The following is a 15,108-nucleotide window of genomic DNA, read 5'->3' as shown; positions in this document are numbered from 1 at the left end:
GTTCCAACTCCTGGTTAGCCCGCTCTGCCTGGCCGTTGGTCTGGGGGTGGTACCCGGACGAGAGACTCACGGTGGCCCCCAGCTCCTTACAGAAACTCTTCCACACCTGCGAAGAGAACTGGGGACCACGATCTGATACAATGTCCGATGGTATCCCATGCAGCCGCATGACGTGGTGGACCAGAAGGTCTGCCGTCTCCTGGGCTGTCGGGAGCTTCGGGAGGGCCACGAAGTGGGCCGCCTTGGAGAACCGGTCCACTATCGTGAGAATAACGGTGTTGCCCTGGGACGGCGGGAGGCCCGTGATGAAGTCCAGGCCGATGTGAGACCAGGGGCGATGAGGCACTGGCAGGGGCTGGAGGAGTCCCGTCGTCCTCCGATGGTCTGCCTTGCCCCTGGTGCAGATGGTACAGGCCTGGACGTAGTCCCGGACGTCGGTTTCCAGGGACGCCCACCAGAAGCGCTGCTGGACTACTGCCACGGTCCTACGCACTCCGGGATGACAGGAGAGCTTGGACCCGTGACAGAAGTCCAATACGGCAGCTCTTGCCTCTGGTGGGACGTACAGTCTGTTCTTGGGGCCAGTCCCAGGGTCCGGGCTCCTTGTCAGGGCCTCCCGGACGGTCTTCTCCACGTCCCAGGTGAGGGTGGCCACGACAGTGGACTCGGGGATGATGGTCTCGGTGGGGTTCGACAGCCCCACTTTGGCTTCTTCTTCGTGCACCCGGGACAATGCATCTGGTTTTTGGTTCTTGGTCCCGGGGCGATACGTGATCTGGAAGTCAAAGTGCCCGAAGAACAGAGACCAGCGGGCTTGCCTGGGGTTCAGCCGCTTGGCGGTCCAGATGTACTCCAGGTTCCGATGGTCAGTGAAAACCGTGAAGGGCAACGATGCCCCCTCCAGCAGGTGTCTCCACTCTTCAAGAGCCTCCTTCACCGCAAGAAGTTCCCGATTGCCGACGTCATAGTTCCGTTCAGCTGGGGTCAACCTGCGGGAATAAAAGGCACAAGGATGGAGGACTTTATCAGCCTCCACGCTCTGGGACAGCACGGCTCCTATCCCTGAGTCAGAGGCGTCCACTTCTACTATGTACTGGCGATCAGGATCAGGCTGCACCAGAACTGGTGCAGTCGAGAACCGGCGTTTCAACTCCTGGAACGCGGCTTCGCACCGATCCGACCAGGTGAAGGGGACCTTGGTGGAGGTCAGGGCAGTCAGGGGGCTAACTACCTGACTGTAACCTTTAATGAACCTCCTGTAGAAATTTGCAAAGCCTAGGAACTGCTGTAGTTTCCTGCGGCTTGTTGGTTGGGGCCAATCTCTCACCGCCGCAACCTTAGCCGGATCAGGGGCGACGGAGTTGGAGGAGATGATGAACCCCAGGAAGGACAAAGAAGTGCGGTGGAACTCGCACTTCTCGCCCTTCACAAACAGCCGGTTCTCCAACAACCGCTGTAGGACCTGACGTACATGCTGGACATGGGTCTCAGGGTCCGGGGAAAAGATGAGTATATCGTCCAGATATACGAAGACGAACCGATGCAGGAAGTCCCGCAAGACGTCATTTACCAAAGCTTGGAACGTCACGGGGGCGTTAGTGAGGCCGAACGGCATGACCAGGTACTCAAAATGACCTAACGGGGTGTTGAATGCCGTCTTCCATTCGTCTCCCTTCCGGATCCGAACCAGGTGGTACGCGTTTCTAAGATCCAATTTTGTGAAAATTTGGGCTCCATGCAGGGGCGTGAACACTGAATCCAACAGAGGTAACGGGTATCGGTTGCGAACCGTGATCTCGTTCAGCCCTCTGTAATCAATGCATGGACGGAGTCCGCCGTCTTTCTTGCCCACAAAAAAGAAACCAGCACCCATCGGGGAGGTGGAGTTTCGGATCAGCCCGGCAGCTAAGGAGTCCCGGATGTAGGTCTCCATTGATTCGCGTTCCGGACGTGAGAGGTTGTACAACCTACTGGACGGGTACTCAGCGCCCGGGACCAAATCGATGGCACAATCATACGGTCGGTGCGGGGGAAGAGTGAGTGCCAGATCTTTGCTGAAAACGTCAGCAAGATCGTGGTACTCCTTTGGCACCGCCGATAGATTGGGGGGAACTTTGACCTCCTCATTAGCCGTAGTGCCGGGAGGAACCGAGGATCCTAAGCACTCCCGGTGGCAGGTTTCGCTCCACTGCGTTACAACCCCAGACGGCCAATCAATCCGGGGATTGTGCTTCACCATCCATGGAAAGCCCAAAATCACTCGGGAGGTAGAAGGTGTTACATGGAACACTATCTCCTCCCTGTGATTCCCAGACACAACCAAAGTCACTGGTTGTGTCTGATGTGTGATTAATGGATGCAGGGTGCCATCTAGTGCTCGCACCTGCAATGGTGCCGGCAGAGCCACCAGAGGGAGCCCTACTTCCTTTACCCATCTGCTGTCCAGCAGATTCCCTTCAGACCCCGTGTCTATCAGTGCTGGGGCATGAAGGGTTAAATCCCCACAAAGGATTGTTACTGGGATTCGTGCAGATTTGCGGGGTTTTCCCGCGTGCGTGTTATGACCCACCCTTAGCCCAGTTTCTAAGGACGGGCGTTGTAGTTTGACCGTTTTAGGGCAGTCCTTCTGCATGTGCTCGCAAGAGCCGCAGACAAAACACTCCCCGCGGGCCAGCCTCCTTTGTCTGATTTTTGATTTTAATTTGGCCCTGCTCGTGTCCCTAGCCTCCTCAGCAGGGGGAGCTGTAGCCACACGGAGCTCTCTGGCAGTGAAGCGTGGGGACGACGCCACCTTGTCGGAACCGGAAGGGGGAGGGACGGCTCGTGCCCGGTCACGCCTCCCGGCCTGCTCCCGACGATGCTCGCTTAAACGGTTGTCTAAGCGTATAACCAAATCGATCAGCCCGTCAAATTCCCGCGGTTCCTCCTTGGCCAGTAGGTGCTCCTTAAGGACCGGGGACAGTCCATTTACAAAGGCGGCGCGGAGCGCAACGGTATTCCAGCCGGACCTCGCTGCCGCGATGCGGAAGTCGACTGCATACTCGGCTGCGCTACGGCGCCCCTGTCTTATCGACAGCAGCACGTTCGAAGCGGTCTCGCCTCTGTTGGGATGATCAAACACTTGTTTGAATTCCCGTACGAACCCAGTATAAGACGTTAGGAGCCGTGAATTCTGCTCCCAAAGCGCCGTAGCCCATGCGCGTGCCTCTCCTCGAAGCAAATTAATAACATAAGCCACCCGGCTAGCGTCTGATGTGTACATGACGGGGCGCTGTGAAAAGACGAGCGAACACTGCATGAGGAAGTCCGCGCACGTCTCGACACAGCCCCCGTACAGTTCCGGCGGGCTTATGTATGCTTCAGGGGACGGTGGGGGGGTTCGTTGAACGACCAGTGGAACGTCTGATACAGGCCCAGGACCAGCCAGAGGAGTGGCTGCAGCAGCGCCCTGATCGTGCGCTTCCACCCTGGCGGTGAGAGCCTCCACCCTCCGATTAAGGAGGACACTCTGCTCGGCCACTAATTCTAACCGGGCCTTGAAGGCGGTTAAGATCTGCTGCAGCTCACTCAACCCGCCTCCCGCTGACGCCTGCGCTCCTGGCTCTTCCATTGGCCGTTCAAGCTTGAGTTGACGCCCCTCGGAGTCCATGACGATGGCCGAGAAATCCTGTTGGGAAGGTGTCGTAGCACGGACCCACAACAGGGGGCGCAAATGAACGGACAATGAGTAAGCCAAAAGGTAACAATTTAATGTTGTGATAATACACAACGAAACGTGTCGTAATTTTCACAGTCAATAAACACCAGGTGATGTGTGGGCAGGCTCGAAGATAGAAGATGCCCGACGAGAGAGAAGCCGCGTCCCACACGGCCTCCACCACCAACGGTCTGAAGAACACCGGAGCCGCCAAGTCCTGAGTCCCCAGGTGGCCTCTGTCTTCGACTGTCGACCCTGGTACTGCTGGCAGAAAGCAGAAATATGATGTGTGAGTGTGAGTCCGCACACTCAGTAATTTACAGTCCAGACACCGTTAGGAGGGAGCACCTCCACCTCCAAATCACACACACTCGTGCAGCTCCTGTTTGTCCCTCTTCTGGGTCTTCACAGGAATGCGACTGCACACAGAACAATGTTAGACAACGTATTAGACAGCAGAGAAATTACCTTGGTACTGCCGGCGGGGAGGTGGAGTTGCAGTCCGGCTTTTATGGTGGTGATGATAAACGAGTGACAGCTGGTGCAGAGGATGAGTGACAGCTGTCACTTCTTCTGGGTCTGGCGCCCTCTCGTGCTTGGAGCCCGCACTCCAAGCAGGGCGCCCTCTGGTGGTGGTGGACCAGCAGTACCTCCTCTTCAGCGGCCCACACAACAACAATAACAGTGTTTTATTGTCATGGATAGAGCTTGAAATGAAACAAACCACTTTTCAGCTCGACTGTAACAGTTTTGATGGACCAAATAAAGGCCGACTTAACGAAGTGGATCTGGGTGGATAATAACAGGAACAATATAAATTTCGAATGCACAGTAAGGAGCAGTGAAATCACAGGCCTTTTGACTCAAGAAGCTTTCAGGAGGAGTTCAGAGAGGATCCTGCTTGGCTGCGGTTTCAGCTTTCATTCCCCAAAACCATGATTATTCTTTTGAATTTCAACCCTGTCAAAACTGCACTCAGACCTCATGGCACCGCAGCAATCCACAGGGTCTATGATTTCAATTTGGGGATTTATGGGAACACATTTGAAAATCTCCAGATCAAATGCGGAATTATAAGCTAAACTATTCCTGCATCTCCCCAAATGGAATAATTACATAATGTAAGCAGTCTTAATGATATATTGAGATATGAAGAGAAACAAAAAGGAGGTTGGTTTTTTTAACCTTCTCTGTATGTTACCAACATGAAAAGAGAGTCAAGAGGTCACAAGCTCTTACAATGATGTGCAAACATTTTAAGTATAGATTTGTCTGTATTTCTTGTTCATCAGTAGATCCACAGAAACTCAGTTTGGTCATTAAAGGTATCAGAGGGACACCCTCCACATGCACATAATAATATTTTTTACATTATAATCATGCAATTTCGTGACATTTCAGGGATATAATAGCATGTCACCTACACATTATAATGACAAATGATTAGCTTGGTGATTCCCAAAGTGTGGGCTGCAGTCCCCTTTTGGGCTGTGAAGGCACTGTAGGTGGGCCTTTAGAGGTGACTAGAAATAACAAACAATAATCGACTTTAGGAAGTCCAGACCAAATCCGCGACCAGTTCTGATTGCGGGAGCTGAGGTGGAGGCTGTGGATTCCTACAAGTACCTTGGGCTGTGGCTAGACAGCAAACTAGACTGGACAACCCACACCAACCATCTGTGCAGGAAAGGACAGAACAGGCTGTACTTCCTGAGGAAGCTGTGGTCGTTTAACATCTGCAGGAAACTCCTGTGGATGTTCTACCAGTCCGTAGTAGCCAGCATCCTCTTTTACACCGTGGGGTGCTGAGAAGGGGGGAGCAGCACATCCAAAAAGGACACATCTGGGCTGGACAAACTGATCAGGTGGGCTAGCTCTGTGGTTGGCATGACTCTGGACTCTCTGGTGATGGTGGCACAGAAGAGAACACTGGACAGACTGCTGGACGTTATGGATGATGCCAGTCATCCTCTGTACACCGTCATCAGCAAGCAGAGGAGCCTCTTCAGCCACAGACTGCTCCTTCCCAAGTGCAGGACCAACAGACTGAAAAACTCCTTTGTCCCTCAGGCCATCAGACTGTACAACTCCTCACTCAGGGGAAGGAGGAGTAACAGGAAGACAGAGAACAGGAAGGAGAGGAACAGCAGCCGCCACTAAACCAGTAGCGAGCAGTATGTCTGGAATTTATATTTGCAAATTGTTTTTTGTTTTTTTTTTTGGCACGGGAAAGGGAAGTCTGGGGTCCCCTGCTGGAGCTGTTGCCCCTGTGACCTGAACCCGGAAAAGCAGTTGAAGATGAGAGAATGATGAGTGTTTGTTTTGTTTGTTGTTAGGTTTGTTTGTTTTTTACTTTAACTTTTGATACTCTGTGTGCTTCTTACCCTGTGTGCTGCTATACAATGCTGCTGGAACCTCAATTTCCCTGAGGGAGTCTTCCCAAGGGATTAATAAAGTTCTGTCTAATCTAATCTCATCTATAATTTATGTGTTATTCATCTTAATATTGGTATGTACTATATAGATACCACTAAAAACGTGATTAAGCTTCACTTAGTACAAGGTAATTCTAGCTCTATATCAGGGTACTAGCTAGGACCGTTTTAGTGCTGGGTAAATTATATGATTGCGGCTCATGGCCAGGGGTCCAGGGGCCTTGCTTAAAGGACCCTGGTGGGGTCCAGGTGCAACACCCTGGCAGGGGTCGATGGGGCAGAGACCCCTGAAGATACAGGGTTCTATTCCTCTAAAATGTTACTGGCAAACCCTGTTTTAACTCATCTTGAGTGGCTTTAGATACATTGAAACAAGAATAATAGACAAAAAAATTACATTTATGTTGTAATATTTGTAATATCAAAGCTCTTTTTGCATGTTTCTGTCAAAGTCTAAGTTAATAAAAGAAATAATGTTGAAAAGGTCATAAATTAAATGATATATATTTATATTATATATATTATATATTATAAATTGAAACAGTTAAAACACATTAATATTTGATGGACACACATACACACACACACACACACACACACACACATATATATATATATATATATATATATATATATATATATATATATATATATATATATATATATATATATATATATATATATATATATATAAAATTCAAAAACATAAAATTCTTGCTAGTGACTCCACTGTCCTTTGTCCACTGTCTTTGGTTGTTTGCAGTATGAAACTTAACATTCCTAGTTGTACAACCAAGTCAAAAGTTTTTCCTGTGACAGTAAATCTCTTTTCATTCTTTGTGAAGATTGTGTGCAGTATAATAATATCATGAACTATAAGCAGGATAAACACTCAAAAAATTGTAATGAAAGCCTGGCATGAAATCAGCAGACTGTTTGTGTTTGTGTCATACAGCTCCATTGCTTGACTTGTTTACAATTAGATCTTGCGGTGATGTAAGTCACTGAGCGCTACATTTACAATATTGATGAGTTTGGCCAAAAATCTGTCTGTGATCCACGTTAAGCAGCCGGTAACTGTTAGCGGCCACAGTCTGTTCTCATTAACGGGAAGACTGACCGACTGGCCTTCCTCCTGTTTGTCTTTGCATGTCCAGGTTTGTACTGGCAGTGTGGTGACTGAAGGGAAACACAATCAAGCCCAGAGAGCCGCTCTGTTGCTTTTCTTCATCCATCACATTAAAGGGTTTGAACACTAAATTCCTGTAAGCGATTAATTCTGCTAAACTCCAGCGCTGGGCGCCGCTTTGTGTAAAATTTTGCCTGGAGGCACCAAACACAGAGGTCACGAAACACTTCCTACAACCTAAACTAACCCTTCAATCGGAAACAACGTCCAAGCATCAAAGCAATGTGTTTCAAGATGCAACTTGCTTATGAAGTTCGGAAACCCCCCGGAGCCATTTCTTTTAAAGACTGCCCAAACACTTCTACTTCTTTCACACAACCGAGGACTTTATTGTGTCCTCAGCAGAGGTGAGGAGTAGCTCGACTTCCAGCATTTAAGGATATCAGCAGTGTCACAATGTGCTTGACATGATATGAACAAGATCAATCACATGACTCCGTTATTTTCTGTCTGAAAATGATGGAAACTCATTTTATGTAGTGTGATGATCGGGATAGACTACCTCAGCTTACACGCTTGGCCATACTGATTACTGCTGTTTTCTCTGGCTGCTGTCACAATGAGCAGCAAGGGAGAAAAATGTGCTCTCAAGATATGAAGTGACATGTTCTACTTTACTTTATGTTACGTACATAAAAATATTTCAAGTACAGAAATTAAATAAGAGACAGAATTGACATCCTCTGCTTAGATGTGACTGTGATTTATACTCTGTTGTGAAAATTACGTGTAAATAGAAGGCAGTTGTCATATTGATCCATTATCACCAAAGTTGAAATTTATTATTACATTAATAATGTAATGGGAAAGTGTGTCCATCTTAGTTCATGCTTGGAGAGCTCTGCACAAAACTACCAGCATGAGATATATACTGTAAGAGGCAGACCCCTCAGTCTCTATGTCAGACACAACCAAAAATCCCACACAGCAAGTGAGCCAGTCTTTGAAACATGCTTTGACAAGGTGCTGAAAGACACTTCTGTCATGATTCCTTGTCTCCATTTCATTTTGATACATGACTATTGCTGTTCCATTGCAACTGAGGATCACTGTACTCAATTCATCCAGTGTCAAATATGTTCTGCCCAGCAAGCCTTGCTGGATTGTTTGGATGGACCTCATGAAGTGAACATATGGTCCTACTCTGACCTGAGTAGGACCATATGTACACTGTCAGTGATAAATTAACACTGTCAGTGTTAGTTTTGCACTGGTGATTTGCACAGTTGACAGTGCGGGTCAGAGCACAAATCAAGCATGGCGTCTAAAGAATTGTCTGTAGTCAATCTTGAGACACAAATCTGGGGAAGGGTACAGAAACAATGAGCACAATGAGCACAGTGGTCTCCATCATCTGTAAATAGAAGAAGTTCAAATCCACCAGGACTCTTCCTAGAGCTGGACATCCATCTTTACTGAGAGATTGGGGATGGTCACTCTGTCAGATCTTGAGTATTCCTCTGTGGAGAGAGGAGAACCTTTCAGAAGGACAACCATGGAAGCCCATCTGGAGTTTGCCAAAAGGCACCTTAAGGACTTTCAGGTGTCATGTTTGGAGGAAACCAGTCACTATCCCTACAGTGAAGCATGGTGGTGGCAGCATCATGCTGTGGGGATGTTTTTCAGTGGCACGAACTGGGAGACTAGTCAGGATTGAGGGAAAAATGAATGCAACAATGTACAGAGACATCCTGGATGAAAACCTGCTCCAGAGCGCTCTTGAACTCAGACTGAGGCGACGGTTCGTATTCAGCAGGATAATGACCCTAGGCACGCAGCTAAGTTGTCAAAAGAGTGTCTTCAGGACAACTCTGTGAATGTCCTTGAGTGACCCAAATCCGACTGAACATCTCTGGAGAGATCTGAAAATGGCTGTGCTCTGACGCTCCCCATCCAACCTGATAAAGCTTAAGAGGTGCTGCAAAGAGGAATGTGAGACAAAGATAGGTGCACCAAGCTTGTGGCATCATATTCAAGAACAATACTTTGTTGATGCACCTTTGGCAACAATTACAGCCTCAAGTCTTCACAGTAAATTTTGCTGAGTAAAATTTACTCTGCCAGGATAACATTTGGTCTCAGTCTAAATAGAGTAAAATACACTTTATTATAGAGTTAACGCAGCTCTACCATCTTATCAAATCAAGTGTTTCTGTTGGGAAGGTGTCGTAGCACGGACCCACAACAGGGGGCGCAAATGAACGGACAATGAGTAAGCCAAAAGGTAACAATTTAATGTTGTGATAATACACAACTAAATGTACAGAAATTTGCACAGTCAATAAACACCAGGTGAAGTGTGGGCAGGCTCGAAGATAGAGGACCCCTGACGAGAGAGAAGCCGCGTCCCACACGGCTTCCACCACCAACGGTCTGAAGAACACCGGAGCTGCCAAGTCCCGAGTCCCCAGGTGGCCTCTGTCTTCGGCTGTCGACCCTGGTACTGCTGGCAGAAAGCAGAGATAAGATGTATGAGTGTGAGTCCGCACACTCAGTAATCCACAGTCCAAACACAGTTAGGAGGGAGCACCTCCACCTCCAAATCACACACTCGTACAGCTCCTGGTTTAACCACTTATCTGAGTTGGGATGTGAGGCGAAGCCGTCGCTGTCACACCAAACGCCAATCCCTCAGACAAGGAAACACTCCAGGAAAACGGCTGTAACAGAAGTTCAGGTTAAACACTCAAAGTGTCTGTCAGCAGAGAAATTACCTTTTTAATGGTAGTCGATTTCTCGGCGGGGAGGTGGAGTTGCAGTCCGGCTTAAGTAGTGGTGTAGATGAGTGACAGCTGGTGTGATGAGTGACAGCTGTCACTTCCTCTGGGTCTGGCGCCCTCTCGTGCTTGGAGCCCGCACTCCAAGCAGGGCGCCCTCTGGTGGTAGTGGGCCAGCAGTACCTCTTCTTCAGCGGCCCACATAACAGTTTCTACTCGAATAAGAGTTGATTTTACACTGTGATAGAGCTGATTTTGCACTGTGATAGAGTATATTTAACTTTATTTGGACTGGGACCAAATGTTATCCCAGCAGAGTAAATTTTACTCAGCAAAATTTACTGTGAAGACCTGAGACTGTAATTGTTGCCAAAGGTGCATCAACAAAGTACCGAGCAAAGCATGTAATACCTATGTACATGTGATTTCTTAGTTTTTTTTTTGTTTTGTTTTATAAATTTGCAAAAATTTCAAAATGACTTTTTTCATGTTGTCATTATGGGGTGTTGTGAGTAGAAGTTTGGTGGGGGGTGGGGGAATTTGCTCCATTTTGGAATAAGGCTGTAACATAACAAAATGTGGAAAAGGTGAAGCGCTGTGAATACTTACCAGATGCACTGTAAATTACTATCAAATATATGCATTAAAAAAAGACTTGGTTTATTGAAAATACTAATACACAAATAATGCAAATGATCATTTCAGCTTGTGGCATCATATTCAGGAAGACTTGAGGCTATAATTGCTGCCGAAAGTGTTTCTACAAAATATTGAGCAAAGGGTGTGAATACTTATGTACATTATTTTTTAGTTTTAATACAGTTATAATAATAAATAATAAATAATAATACATTTTATTTGTATAGCACTTTTCTGGACACTCAAAGACGCTTTAAAAACCAAAAGAAAAAGATAAAAACGCTAAGAAAAAAAAAACATTAAAAATCAGGGCTGTACATTAAAAGCTAACTTAAACAGGTGGGTTTTCAGTTCTTTCTTGAAGGAGGGGAGGTCGGGGCAAGCACGGAGTGGTTGGGGCAGAGAGTTCCAGAGGGTAGGGGCAGCGTTGGAGAAGGCTCTGTCTCCCCAGGTTCGGAGCCTGGTCCTACAGGGAAAGATTTTGTCCTTTTGTGGTTTGTATTGGAGGAGCAGAGAGAGCGTGATGGAGTGTGGCGGTGGAGGAGGTCAATGAGATATGTGGGGGGCCAGGTTATGGAGAGCTTTGAAAGTGATCAGGAGGATTTTGAAGTGAATGTGTGTGTGATGTGTTCTCGAGTTTTGTATATACTGTAGTTTGTTGAGTATTTTGGAAGGTAAACCATAGAGGATGCTATTGCAATAATCGATTCTGGATGTGATAAAAGCATGTATAAGGGTTTCAGCAGCGGAGAAAGTGAGGGATGAACGGAGACGTGAGATATTTTTCAAATGGAAGAATGCAGTCCGGGTTATTTGTTTAATGTGTGGGTCAAATGAGAGGGTGGGGTTGAGAAGGATTCCAAGATTGCGGACAAGGGGGGATGGAGTGAGTGTAGTGTTGTCAAAACAGAGTGAAAAATGGGTTGATTTTGTGATGTTTTTAGGGCCGATGATGATGATGTCTGTTTTGTCAGTGTTTAATTTCAAGAAATTGTGTTGCATCCAAGTTTTTAACTCAGATAGGCAGTGGGTGAGGGTGGAGTGAATGTTAGGGTTTATGGATGTGGTGGAAATGTAAAGCTGTATGTCATCAGCATAACAGTGGAAGTGGAGACCATGATGACGGATGATACTTCCGAGAGGGAGGATGTAGAGAATGAAGAGGAGAGGACCAAGTACCGAACCCTGGGGAACACCTTGAGATAGGGGGGCTATGGAGGAAGAGCAGCGGTTAACGTGGATGAACTGTTGCCGGTTTGTGAGGTATGATTGAAGCCAGGAGAGGGTGGAGCCGGTGATGTTGAGGGAGGTCTTGAGGCGAGACAGGAGGATGGAGTGGCTGATGGTGTCAAAGGCAGCGGTGAGGTCCAGGAGAATGACAATATTGAGATGGCCGGAGTCAGAGGAGAGGAGGAGATCATTGGTGACTTTGAGAAGAGCTGTTTCAGTACTGTGTTTTGGACGGAAGCCGGATTGGAAAGGTTCAAATAGACTAATGGAACTGAGGTAGATTTGGAGCTGATCAGCAATGACCCATTCTAGGATTTTAGACAGAAAGGGAAGGTTGGATATAGGCCGAAAATTGATGAAGTTATCGGGGTCAAGACCAGGTTTTTTGAGAATGGGCGTGATAACTGCCAGCTTGAGAGACTGTGGAACAGAACCAGAGGACAGTGAGGAGTTTATGATCTTTGTGATCAGTGGAGAAATTATGGGGAGACAGGTTTTAATGAGGGGGGAGGGGATGGGATCCAGGGGGCAAGTGGGGGTTTTAATGCCAGATAGTATTTTTGTAAGCTGAACAGGGGAGATTTGTTTGAAATCTGAAAGCTGATGTTTGGGACTGAGGGGAGGAGGGTCTGGAGGGGGAGTGGGAACAGAAAAAAGGTTGAGGGAACTGTAAATGGAGTCAATTTTGGACTGAAAATAGGATTGAAAGCTATTACATTTGGTGGTAGTGAAGGATAAAATGTTGTTATTGGGTTTATGGAGTGTGTTAATGGTAGAGAATAGAGATTTGGGGTTATTGGAACCAGAGTGGATGAGACTGGAGTAGTAATTAGACCGGGAAGAATTAAGGGCATCTTTGTATTGTTGCAGGTGATCTTTGTACATTTTTAGATGAACAGTCAAACCAGATTTTTTGTACAGTCTCTCAAGCTGTTGCTTGCGGGATTTCATTTTATGGAGCTCGGGGGTGTACCAGGGGGCAGTGTGAGTGAAGGAGACTATTTTAGTTTTAGTTGGGGCAAGTTCTTCAAGGCAGGAGGAAAGAGGAAAGAGCAGCAGGGTTGATGGATTTGAGATTACGGAAGACTATTGTATGTTTTGTTTTGGTGACAGTAAGGGAAATATTAATATTAAATGTGATGGCAAGGTGATCTGAAATGTGCAGGTTATGGCTTGCAAGGTTATGGATTGTGACACCGGTAGAGCATAGTAGATCCAGGATATGGCCTTGAGAATGAGTGGGAAAGTTTACTAGTTGAGTGATGTTGAAGCAGTTGAGAAGGTCCAGGAATTCAGTGGCAGATTTGGAATTGGTATTGTCGACATGAAAATTAAAGTCACCAAGCAGAAGGATGGATGATGAGATGGCACTTATTTGGGTCAGGAGGTCAGTGAGTTCTGAGAGAAAGGAGGGGTTTGCACAAATTTCCCACCCAATTTTTTTTCATGTCATTTTGGGCTGTTGTGAGACGAATTTTGAGGGAAAAAATGGTTTTCATCCATTTTGGAATAAGGCTATAACATAACAAAATGTGGAAAATGTGAAGCGCTGGGAATACTTTCCAGATACACTGTACATTTTGATACTTCATGTCAAATGTGTACATTACTGTTCAGTGTACCAACATTGGATAAGATTCTGACAAGTAAGGAGGTTTATCCATAGTATCATGTACAATATGTATATAATGGTCAAAATGTGTAAAGGCCAAACTCAGCATCAATTAACGAGGCATCTTATCCCATCCTGGCTCCAGAACTCCCAGAATGCTGTGCCTCTGAGCTATAAAGAGAGATGAGACCATTTGGCAGCTCTGGAGGTCGACTGCGGCGAGTATATTGTCTGAAATGAAGCTAATAAAGGCTAGCCGTGCTGTCTATCCCTGATCCTTGGCCCTAGTTCAGAGTGGGCATACTGCTTCTCTCTATCCACCTATCATCTCCTCTCCACCCCCTCCGTACTGCGACAGGAGGGCTTCCAGGAACAGCTTTGATCAGTGTCTGCTTGTCATTCAGCATTAGTCACCCCGAGAGAGGGGAGTCCCCTATGAGCCCAGGATAGACCAGAGAAGAGCTCGATCTTGAATGGACGGGCCTATGGCTGCAAACAATCAGTTCTCTGTGGTCCAGCAGCCGTCGAGGTGTGAGCAGACAAGCTCTAGTATGTGCCACATGTCTCACCCCTGACACTGTCATGACCCAATCTGCACCCCTTTACAGCTTTATCTCCCTAATATGGGCCCACATCTTAATTAAAGACGATGTCATAGCCACTGCTGACACTTACACAAGCCAATTTAATAATTATTTAATGGATATTTACCAAGTAAGAGTGTAGTTTTACACTCATTGCACCCAGGGTTAAAATGCACAGTTTCACTTGGAGCAAATTATCTTCCGCACCATTCCATTAGAACCACTTTACTAATGACTTGTTGGAGTGAATAATGTCACGGCTCCAACCTCATTCAGCAGCCAAGCATGACATCAGCCGTCTCTTTTTCAAATCTATCATCTGTTTCTACCTCATGTCTGAGGGGAGTGAAGGAGAAGAAGTGTGGATGTGTTATCCGCAATGTTGAGCTTTTCATAACACAGCGCCGGAGGTCACCAGGACTTTCTAATCCCAGCCTCCCGTGGATTCAAACTGAATGGGAGGATTGTTGAGTCAATGCTATTAGAGGTTCAACAACAGACATTGTGATGTGAAGGCATCATTGGTCCATGACCACGACCTTGGAAGCAGTCATGAGTGTGATCCAGGCACGCACATACAAAGGCAATTGCACATGCGCTATAACATCCGACACCACTTCCCCGCTGCTCCCGCCGTGTCAGGAGGGAAAGTCCATTCATTTCACAAAACGCCTCGTGAATCCCAAAGACCGAACCAGAGCTGGGGTTTCAGTTTACACGTTAACTGCTCACATCTGATACCATTCATGAATAACATTGAGATTTCATAAGCAAAGGCTACGATGAAGCAAACTGGGACCATCGATCATGAAGCCACGCAGGATGCAGGGACCCATAAAAATAGGGTCCAATGAAATTTGAAATTGGTCATTCTAACTTCTTTGTCAACATCTGAAACTTCAGCAGCCAATGTCTTATTCTTTACAATGTGCAGCAACGGTCAAGAGCAGGTTACACAATACCAGAAGTATCAGCTCTTATAGCCCTTTAGCATTTCCTGTTCTC

This window comes from Thalassophryne amazonica, chromosome 13 (genome assembly GCF_902500255.1).
Source record: "Thalassophryne amazonica chromosome 13, fThaAma1.1, whole genome shotgun sequence".
NCBI classification, from domain to species: domain Eukaryota; kingdom Metazoa; phylum Chordata; class Actinopteri; order Batrachoidiformes; family Batrachoididae; genus Thalassophryne; species Thalassophryne amazonica.
Note: the sequence above shows the minus strand (reverse complement) of the source record.